The 9,540-nt window shown below is 40.7% G+C and overlaps 1 long non-coding RNA gene across 1 annotated transcript; it reads left to right on the forward strand.

The window, feature by feature from the left end:
* Positions 1-6,704: 6,704 nt before the first annotated feature.
* LOC137474988 (uncharacterized) lies at positions 6,705-8,470 on the forward strand. The gene is made up of 2 exons (XR_010999609.1): positions 6,705-7,004; positions 7,136-8,470. It is a non-coding gene; the product is annotated as an uncharacterized lncRNA (long non-coding RNA).
* Positions 8,471-9,540: the final 1,070 nt, after the last annotated feature.

Consider the following 9,540-nt stretch of genomic DNA (forward strand, 5'->3'; position numbering starts at 1 on the left):
GCACTCAGCACTGGATGCACCTCAGGCACCCCGGGTATCTCCCTGGCCCTGGACAGCAGCTCCAGCGAGTTCCTTGGCTCCCATGCTCCATATGCCTGCCTGGAAATCATACCGAAGTGGAAAGGAGACTGAGAAGGACAGAGAATTGGGCTGAGGCCCAGGATAACCATTTGTGGAGCTGTTGCCAGATTAACCTCCTTCCAAAGCCAGGAGTTTGCTTCCTTTTGCTTTACCCAAAATAATTCATGAGGCTCTTAAAATGTATCCTGGATGTACTAAACAGGGAAGTCCATAGAGCACACCTGAAAGATGGCATGAGAAAATAGGATATCTGAGGAGGTGCTAACAGTTTTATTGGGTCTTAATGACAGGGGGAAAATTTTAAAGCTGCTGGAAGACACAGATTTCTTTTTCCCCAAGTGTAGCAACATGCTCCTCCCAGGCACAGTATGGAGGTGTGGAGTCTTTGGCTGGTCTGCACTCAAAAGTGATGCTGAAAACCCTCCAGTGGGCCCTGCAGAAGAAGCTCAGGCAGCAGTCTGGTGTCCACCTTCTGTCCCATGCGCAGCAGCCCGTGTGACACCACCCCACCCACTCGGCTGCACACGGCCTCAGCACAAGTGAAGCACCCCAGCAGAGGTACTGCAGGCTCCTCCTAATCGCCTGCAGACTGGCTGCCTCCTGGGAATTCTTGTTTTACAGGTTTCAAAAAAACCAAACCCTCCCCCAAACCAGCTCTCCGGAGATTCTGGCATGCTGTCAATCCTGAAATGTCTGCAGGCTTTGAGTCCTGTCTGAGACTCTATGTATGTAGGTGATTATTCTGTATTTCAAGTTCACAAGCGTGCACATGCCTCTTTCTTGACATGTAAGTTAGTCACATCAGTTCTCCTCCCATGTAGAAGCACAAGTACTCAGAGTCGACAGCTCTATCTGCAAAACCAGGTTTTACAGTACTACACATGATCTACAGGCACAGGTAGGCATACATGCACATACAGTGGACAATCAACTGCATTTCATCATTCATAACTAACTCATATTTTCCTAGAGAGACATCTGACCTGCACATGACATAATCTTCAATGCATCCTTGGTACAGCAAGCCCAACAGAGCTATTTTGAGGCTCAATAGTGAAAGGCTTGAAGTACAACAAAAATGCTGTTGCCTTAGCAAGTGAAACATGCTCTATGTAGCATATGCCTGCTTATGCCATGCCCTTGGTCAGGCACAGATGCAGCTGTCACTGATTCTGCACCTTGTGCATGAACAAATTGGACAGCAACCTTCCAGCTGCTAAGGAGAATGAAATACTACACTGTGAAGGAAACTCAAAGGCTTCTGCAGGCAGGACATATGAAGGCCAATAGTTCCAAGGACAGTACAAAGAATTTATTTTTTCCCCTTCTGGTTACAGTAGCCCCAGTAAACTTGCTTGTTAAAAAGATTATTTCTCCTAATATGCAGTTAATGGTCCTCTGCTTGGCATGCTCTTGCACTACCTTGTGATTTATGAGCCATTTCCATTTTAGGCAATGAAATTTTGACATGTGACATGGGATATATGGAACTGCTCTCAACTGCCCTTGAGGCTAATTTTAAGCAAATCAGTCTGGAGTCTGGCTGTTGCCAAAAGCTTCAAATGGGTGCATCCTTTCCTTGGCAATCCCTTTTATGCTATGTGATCTCTTTATGGGCATTAGCTGTTTGGGATGCATAAACTTTCATTTATTATTTTCAGTAGCAACTGATATTTTCAAAGAAGGAGATCATTAGGTCTGAAGTAGTGGTATGAGTGACTGACATGCAAATCAGCCCTTAATATGGTTCATCTGCCTCTGAAGATATCTCCAGCACCAGGAAGCCCCCAGGGGACACACAGCTACCGCATTTGCCCCCACTGCCTGGGGCTGGCATTTTGGCATTCACTCCAAGGTGGCAGCCCTCAGCACTGCTGGAACAGCCCCCAGGGTTGGAAATGTAATTTATGGCAACCATCAGGTTTCCTCATTTGCAGCTAAGATATGGCCAGGCAGCAGGGAGTGGCACAGGGAACCAAGTACCTCTTTGTCTCCTGTTGCTCACCATCTATGCCCCTGGGGTCTGTCATGCTGCCCACAGGATCAGGAGAGGATGTAGCCAGTGTAAAACTTCAGAAATAGCATAATGTGCTTGGATACATGAGAGAATGGTACAATTTTGCCTCATCCATGAAGCCACCTCCATCCTTCAGAAAGGCAGCTTATTTTACTACTGCCTTTTGAAGGCTGGAGGGCTTCTTGAGCATGCCTGGTGACCCTGGATGCTCTGATCATGAAGGATTTGCACAGCTGACCTGATGTTCCAAATTAGTGAAAATTAACAGTAGTATCCACAGCGGTGGCAGTTTATGGTTGTGAGATCACTTGTTTACCCACAGAGATACAGAAATCACTCTTCTGCCTTTCACCGGAGGTTTCTCTGAGCATCTGGGACTTATTTAGTACCTGATAAATTATTTGCAAACTGTTTGTTAAATTCAGTTAGTGCCAGCAGAAAGCTCTCCTTCAAACACATATTTTGCCTCTCTCAATGTACAATCCAGATTTAGGGCCACGTGTGTCATATGTGAAATAGTCTGAGCTATTGATTAGCTTAATAAATGTAAGATTTTCTCATTGAATATCTCAAAGCAAATATTTCAGGATTGGTGTTGTTATTACAGAATATTCCAACAGTTCCACTTTACAGTAGGGACCACATTAAAACCAAGGAAATCAGAGAAATCATATTGTCCTGGGCTTCTGGTACTTGAAGACTTCCAGGAGTCATGCAGAAGAAAGATGCCTTAGAAAGTGAGCAGATAAAGATTTTGCATGGGAATACCAGCATAGAACAGATAATGGGTGAAAATTTCTTTTTGATGTTAAGGTTCATTGTTCACAGGGTTTTATCCAGATAATTAGAGGCTTGGTTTTGTTTTAACTTCAAAGAAATTTATAAGTGAGGGAGGGGCTTAGGACACCTGGAAACTTTCATATACAATAATTTCATGATGTATAGTCATATATATCTGCTTCATATGAGAAGCTAGCAATTCTGTGAGTAAAACGAGTTTTGAACAATAAATCAGCTCTTCAATAGTCACAGGGTGTGACACTTTGTAAAGTATTTCAAAGCATAACTCAAAGAGATGTGCAGGCAGTTCTCCATTTTAGTGAGTTTTCCTAATTTTGGTGCCATTTAAAACCTAGTCTCTGACCCAGGACCCTCTGAGAAAGGGCAAGGAAGAGAGTCAGTGGGTGAGCTGCAGCACTGCTGGACATTAGCTCTGGTGGGGCTCATGGGAGCCCATGCCTCAGAGGCAAGACACTCTCAGAGGGACTTTTGTAAACAAGAAGCCTCAAAGAGGGCTCGTCTTACCATGGCAGCATTTGCATAGCCTCTGTTTTGGAGAGCTTGGGCTGTCATTTAAAAAACCTTTCCACGCTCATTTGCTTGTTGTTTGGGGTCTATTGCTGAGCAAACTCAGCAGGGAAAATGAGGTAAATAAATTAAGCTTCATTAATAACAAATGATTCCCTTTATCTGTAGAAAATAGTAAGACCAAGTTGATGAATAGCAAGACCAAGTCTGATGCAGTAGGTGCTGTTTAAATCACTCCTTTAAGCAGTAAGATTCAGAAAAGTGCAAGTAGTACAAGTTATTCTATGTTTTAATAGCATATCTTTTTGTGTAATTGGAAACTGGCAGGCAAAGAACACAGCAGAAACCAAATTTTTGCAGGGTGAGCAGTAATGAAACAAAAACAATTTCTTCTGTGTTCATGATATAAAAATTGCCAAAATGAGATTTCCCAGTCTACCAGAAATAGTAAGAAATGAAGAAGTGGGGGAGGGAGATTATCTAACTTTGAAAGAAGAGGAAACAAATGGAGAAATAGCCTCATGCTGTGGTAGGACCTGGTTTTGCATTGAGAAAGAGGCAAATTTCCTTTTGACTTTTACAGGAGCCAAACCTTAGTTCTTGTCAGAGCTGCCTGTGCTGAGCCCATGACAAGGTGTCCTCTTAACCACGTAGCTGTAGCTCATGCCCAGATGAATATCCTGATTGACAGCAGCCAGATTTGGGATTTCTTTTAGCAGAGAGAGAGAGAGAGAGAGAGAGAGAGAGGGAGCATATGTAGCCTAGCCCATGTCCCATCATTACATGAGAAGGCTCCAAGTTCCAATGAAGCAGTAAAACCTACATCTTGGACCTTCAGAGAGCCCTAGACCTCAGCCACCATCCCTCATATGCTGAGTATAGATGGCAGCACTTACAATCTAGACTTCCAAACCACATTGGATTTATATTTAACAGGCAGTAAATTCATAATTATATCATGAGCACATGGTGCTAGGAAAGCTGAGAAAGATGCAGCTTAGTCTGAGAGAACCAGTCTGTATGACAAGGGTGATGTGTGTCACTGACTGACCTGTTGGTTCTGGAGAATGAACCTACCCTCTGGATAAGGACTGACAGAGAAGTTGAAGATTCTTCCCCCATACATTGTTCATGAAGATGGATTCATGGAAAATGCTGCAACATTGGAAAGCAAGGGTAAGATAACATGTGAGAAGAGAATGGTTGAAAGTGCAGTGTCTGGAGGGGAAAGAACTTGGGAAGAGTAAAAAAGGGGGAAATAGAAGCCAAAATCAATGCAGTACAGTTGTCATAGTGAAGTGGTTTTAAGTTTCTGAAATATTAATAGACCATTTGCATAATTGTTTTTTATGTTTATCAAATAGATGAATAAAAGGAGTTACCAACAGACACGCCAACAAACATTGATAAAAGTAAATGGTTAAGGAGAACATTTACAAATATATTTTTCTCTATATTCACTAGAATAACTAGAGATATATCAGCCAAACTTAGGGACAAGGCATGCAAATAGCATGATGTGATTATGTTCTCTCTTTAATTAGACAAACACTACCATCCTAAGCCTAGCTTGGTTTTCTAAAAACTACATTGTTATTTTCACTACATGATGTGATACTTGGCTGTTACTAAAGTGCCTTTTTCCCTCTGGAAGGATTACACTGATAAGATACAATTCTTTTGCCTCTACAATCAACAGGTTTGAATTTTTACAGGGCGTGTTTTCTAAATCCCTGATTCTACAAAATGAGTTAGACTAATGTAACCAAATAATAATCTAATAGCTATGAATACAGAAACATTGTGTATTTCTTACCACTTCTTAACGAATGTCTTTTTTTCATTGCTTATGACTAATTGTTGTTGTGTCAAAAGCAGTAGACAGGAAAATTGGTGTTTCTTCCAAACATATCATTACAGTCACTAAAGTAATGAGAAATACATCAGATATTTTTAGGTCATAATTTTTTTGTCAGAGAAAATAGCAACCTTTTTGAATAAGCTGAAAATCATTATTGCTTCCACTGGGATTCACATTGAATGCAATAATTATGGTGAATTCATTTGGTGCCAACAAAGTTACAACAAAGTAATTTCCTCCATGATATATTGCAGGGGCCCAAGTTGTCCCTGGGCCAGGAATTTTTCTTTTGTCTCTGCCAAGCAGTCTGTCCCTGATGGGGTGCCAGAGAGAGAACAAAGTGGGTGGAGAGGGTGCAAATCCCAGTCCCCACAAATCCTCTGGGATTGCCCTTCTAACTCCATGGACTCCATGTAGGAGAAGAATGGACACCCAGGGGCTGGGGAAGAGGCTGGGAGCAGCCCTTACCCTGCTGCAGGGCTTTGGGGCATCTTTGGGAGCAGTGCTGCACACACAAGAGTGCTCAGGGGCTTCCTTTGCAAAGTAACTTCATATATAGGTACGTCCTCAGAAAATTAATCCACATTAACTAGAGGTAAGTGTGTAAAATACCTCATTAAACCACAGCAGGCTGAGGTACACAAATGTTCACTAGTCTCCCAGCAAACCAAAGTAAAGTTATCTTGCTTTCAGCCAGGACAGTTTCAGTGCAGTCTGAGAAATGTGGATATCAAGCACAGTATTTGATTCTGTACAGTTTTCCATAAAGGCAGTTCTGCTCCTCACAACACTCCAAAGTGACTACTGTGTGAAACATTCCAGGTAGGAGTGAGTGCTGTTGGCAGTCAAACATAGCTGAATGTTCAAAACTAGGAATATTTAATTTTATATATAATTTCCAGAGGCAGTCATAGGAGAAATAACATTTTATATTATTCTCCATTAATTACATTAATTTTTTTAGCTTTTTACTGATTATTTTTACATTCTAAACTAGAAAATACTTGTCTGAACTAGAGCAATAGGAAGGTGTGGGGTTTTTTGTCTGTTTGGCTTTTTTAAAGTAGGAAGCATAAAAAATATAAATAAATTTGGCTCATCATATATTTAAAATAAATATATTGGCATTGACAACAAGCAAGCCTCAGATATTTGTAATTTCAAATCACAACCTTATATTTTATTACTTTCAAAGCTTAGTGGGCTGAAGTAAGGTTAACAAGTATTGTTAAAATTTGTCCATTAACTAATAGGCAATTCTGGAAGAAAAGAAAAACCTGGAGGACATGTTAAAATAATTCTGCAAGATTCCTGCTAAAAAAAAAAAGTAATAAACAAAAAAGAGACAAAAGAACCAATTGAGATGCAATAAAGAGGTGTCTCCAGAGTCAACTTACCTAAAAAACACAAGGCTCTGAGGGCAGTCCTTACCTTGTACCAAAAATCAACATGCCTTAGTCATTCAGTAGATGCAAGCCACTAGGATGAATATATCATCCTGTTCCTTAAATATATCATGGATCAAAACACAGTGTTAATTTTCTGAAGGCACTGAGTTTCTAAATGACATGGTCATAACCAAAGTATTTATGCTTACTTACTTTTTTTAGATCAAAGATTCGCCTAACAGAGTGGTTCCCATTGCAAGGTAGGAGAGTGATCAGAAAATGAGGATGGATTTTGCTACAGTAGGCAGATTTAAACAGAGCTACTGATTAAGCTTTATTTAGCAGAAAGGTAATTAATGTTTTAAATAATGGAATGTATTGCAAATTGATTAATGGTCACTTCCATGAAGCCCTTTCTCTTTTATCTCAGTTCAGTATTTGGAAGCTCAGGACTCAATTTTTCCTTCTCTTCCACCAAAGGTCCATATTAAAGATTTCCTTTTGTGGTCACCAGATAGTTGTTTTGTAAACTTGTCTCCTCTGCTACATTAGCCGTGACACCTCCATGAGCATTGGAGGCTGGAGGAGCTTTCCCATCACCAGACCCAGCACAGAACTCTACATTCTTCAGTCGGCATTGAGCCCTGGGAGCCCTGCTGGCTTGTTTCTGTGGGCAGACTGGGATGCACAGGGGATTCTGCAGATACAGTATCTGGATGTGGCAGAAGACTTTGAAAGGTGATCTTGCAACTTTTTGGCTTGGTTTTATACAAAACCATCTGTGGTTTTATATATATAGGTCAGAAAAGTAAGTCTGTCTGTACGAGCCAGAACTCAGACCCCAGAAGCATTGCTAAAGGATCAGCATCAGCCTATGAGAGGCAGATATCAGCTCAGATACCTTTAAATATGTGAATAATCTCTAATTCAACATTGCTTTGAGCACTAAATTCTGGCAACTAATTGGGAAAAACCTCTGTGCAATGCTTGAAGGTGTTTCAAGACTTCCAGGAGTGAAACCTAAGGAGACTTAGAGTCTTAAATCATATTGTGGCTTCTGAAGATGTCAGAGTCATGCTGGGAAACAGCAATAAAAAATTAGTGGAAAAGATAGTTCCATATCACTTTCTGTGGTGTACAAAGACTGCCCTCAGAGCCTTGTAACTGCACACCACTAATTCTTGCCATTTGCTGAACCTGTCATTCAGATATGGGTCTGTGCTGTTCCAGGGGTGATCAGGCTTTTGGTCTTCTGTTCACAGGTACATATGTGTTAAAAGACAACCGTGGAATGCAAATCTGTTGCCAACAGGCTGAAATCCACTGTGCAAGGATTGGCATCTCTGCTGGATGTCATCACCATGTACTTTGCTACCTACTATCAAGTTCCTTCATAGCTTCACAAAGGCACTGTATTAAAAACCATCAGGATGAAACCTTGGCACTGCTAAAGTCAACAAGAGCTTTGACTGTGATTTTCAAGGTCTTTATCTGCAATACTGCTTCATTTTTTGAAGGTCAGCTGAAAGGGCTGGGTAGTTTTATGCTTACATGGTAACATGAAAAGAATGACAAGGCTGAAAAGCTTAATGATAGTTAATTCAGTAGCACTATTAAGGGTGGGTAAAAGTCAGTATTTAGAGATATAACTGGATGAATTCATTTCTTGAAAATGGTAGAATTACTATAGTATCAGAATAAGTGTATTTTATAATTTTTTTTTCAGAAAATGTCTGTTCTGGGACAAAAAGAAAATTTATATGCTGCTTTTAAGCTTTCACATATTTTATATTATAAAACTGCTATCTACATTAATTTTCTTGCAATTACATTTAGCAGCTTCTCTTTTTTTGTATCATACAAAATAAACCCTGTCAATACTCTTCATACTTTCACTGGACATAAGGACACAGTTAAAGCCCTTTTAATGTCTGTGGCTGAGTAAATAGCTTTTTTAATGCCCCTTGCTTGGTGACTGGTGTCTCATTATACCAAAGGATTGTGAGCTAGGATTTATCATCACAGGCATTTTCTTTGCAGAGCAAATGGAAATTACTGAGTTTTCTGGCATTCAGGAGGGACTGCAGAGATATGTATACATGTATGACCTACTTTTGTATGTACAACCTGAATTTAAGAACAGGAGACACACAAGTTGCCAGCTCTGGTGAAGCTGTGGAAAGGGCACAGCCAGAGTCAGACTATAAGTCCTGAGTCCTCAGACTTTATGTAGCACCTAGAATATAACCTGCCCCACAGCCATGGACTGTATTTCTCTGGATAGATGTAACAATTTGAAATAATTACATGAAGTGTCTCAAGACCGTGTTCACGTCAGGTTAAACACAGACAAATGGAGACTCACTTTGTTGGGAGGACTCTGCATCTGTATCATTGGAGGAGGCTTCCCTCACAGCATTGCACCTTTTGCTGAGATACAGCTCCTGAATCAATTTAGCCGAGTGTTATATACAAAAAGACATGTGATTTTGGCTTAGCTTGCTAGCTGCAAGAATAGTGTCACCAACCGTAATAAACAAACTGTCTCATTCAGCTTAAAGATGCCATTTTATTTTCTCTCCACTGCTGTTGAGAGCAGAAGGAAGTCTGAAGTCTGGAAAGGCACAGAGGCAGCAAGAATAAGTCTCTAGAGGTAAATGAGCAGTGCAAATTACACCTTTTCAGTTTATTAAGTACTAATTAAGGCTTGCAAGCCTGGCATTCTTTTACCAGACATGTGGTGCCAGGAAAGCAGCCACCCGTGTGTTCGGAGGTCGATTGCCATCCTGTGATTATACAGAATACAAGCATGGCTTTTTCTTTTTTGGGCATTGCTGCCATTTGAATAATATATCCCCAGCAGGCCTGGCTGGAGTGATCCATTA

Source organism: Anomalospiza imberbis, chromosome 5, assembly GCF_031753505.1.
Source record: "Anomalospiza imberbis isolate Cuckoo-Finch-1a 21T00152 chromosome 5, ASM3175350v1, whole genome shotgun sequence".
In the NCBI taxonomy this organism is placed as follows: domain Eukaryota; kingdom Metazoa; phylum Chordata; class Aves; order Passeriformes; family Viduidae; genus Anomalospiza; species Anomalospiza imberbis.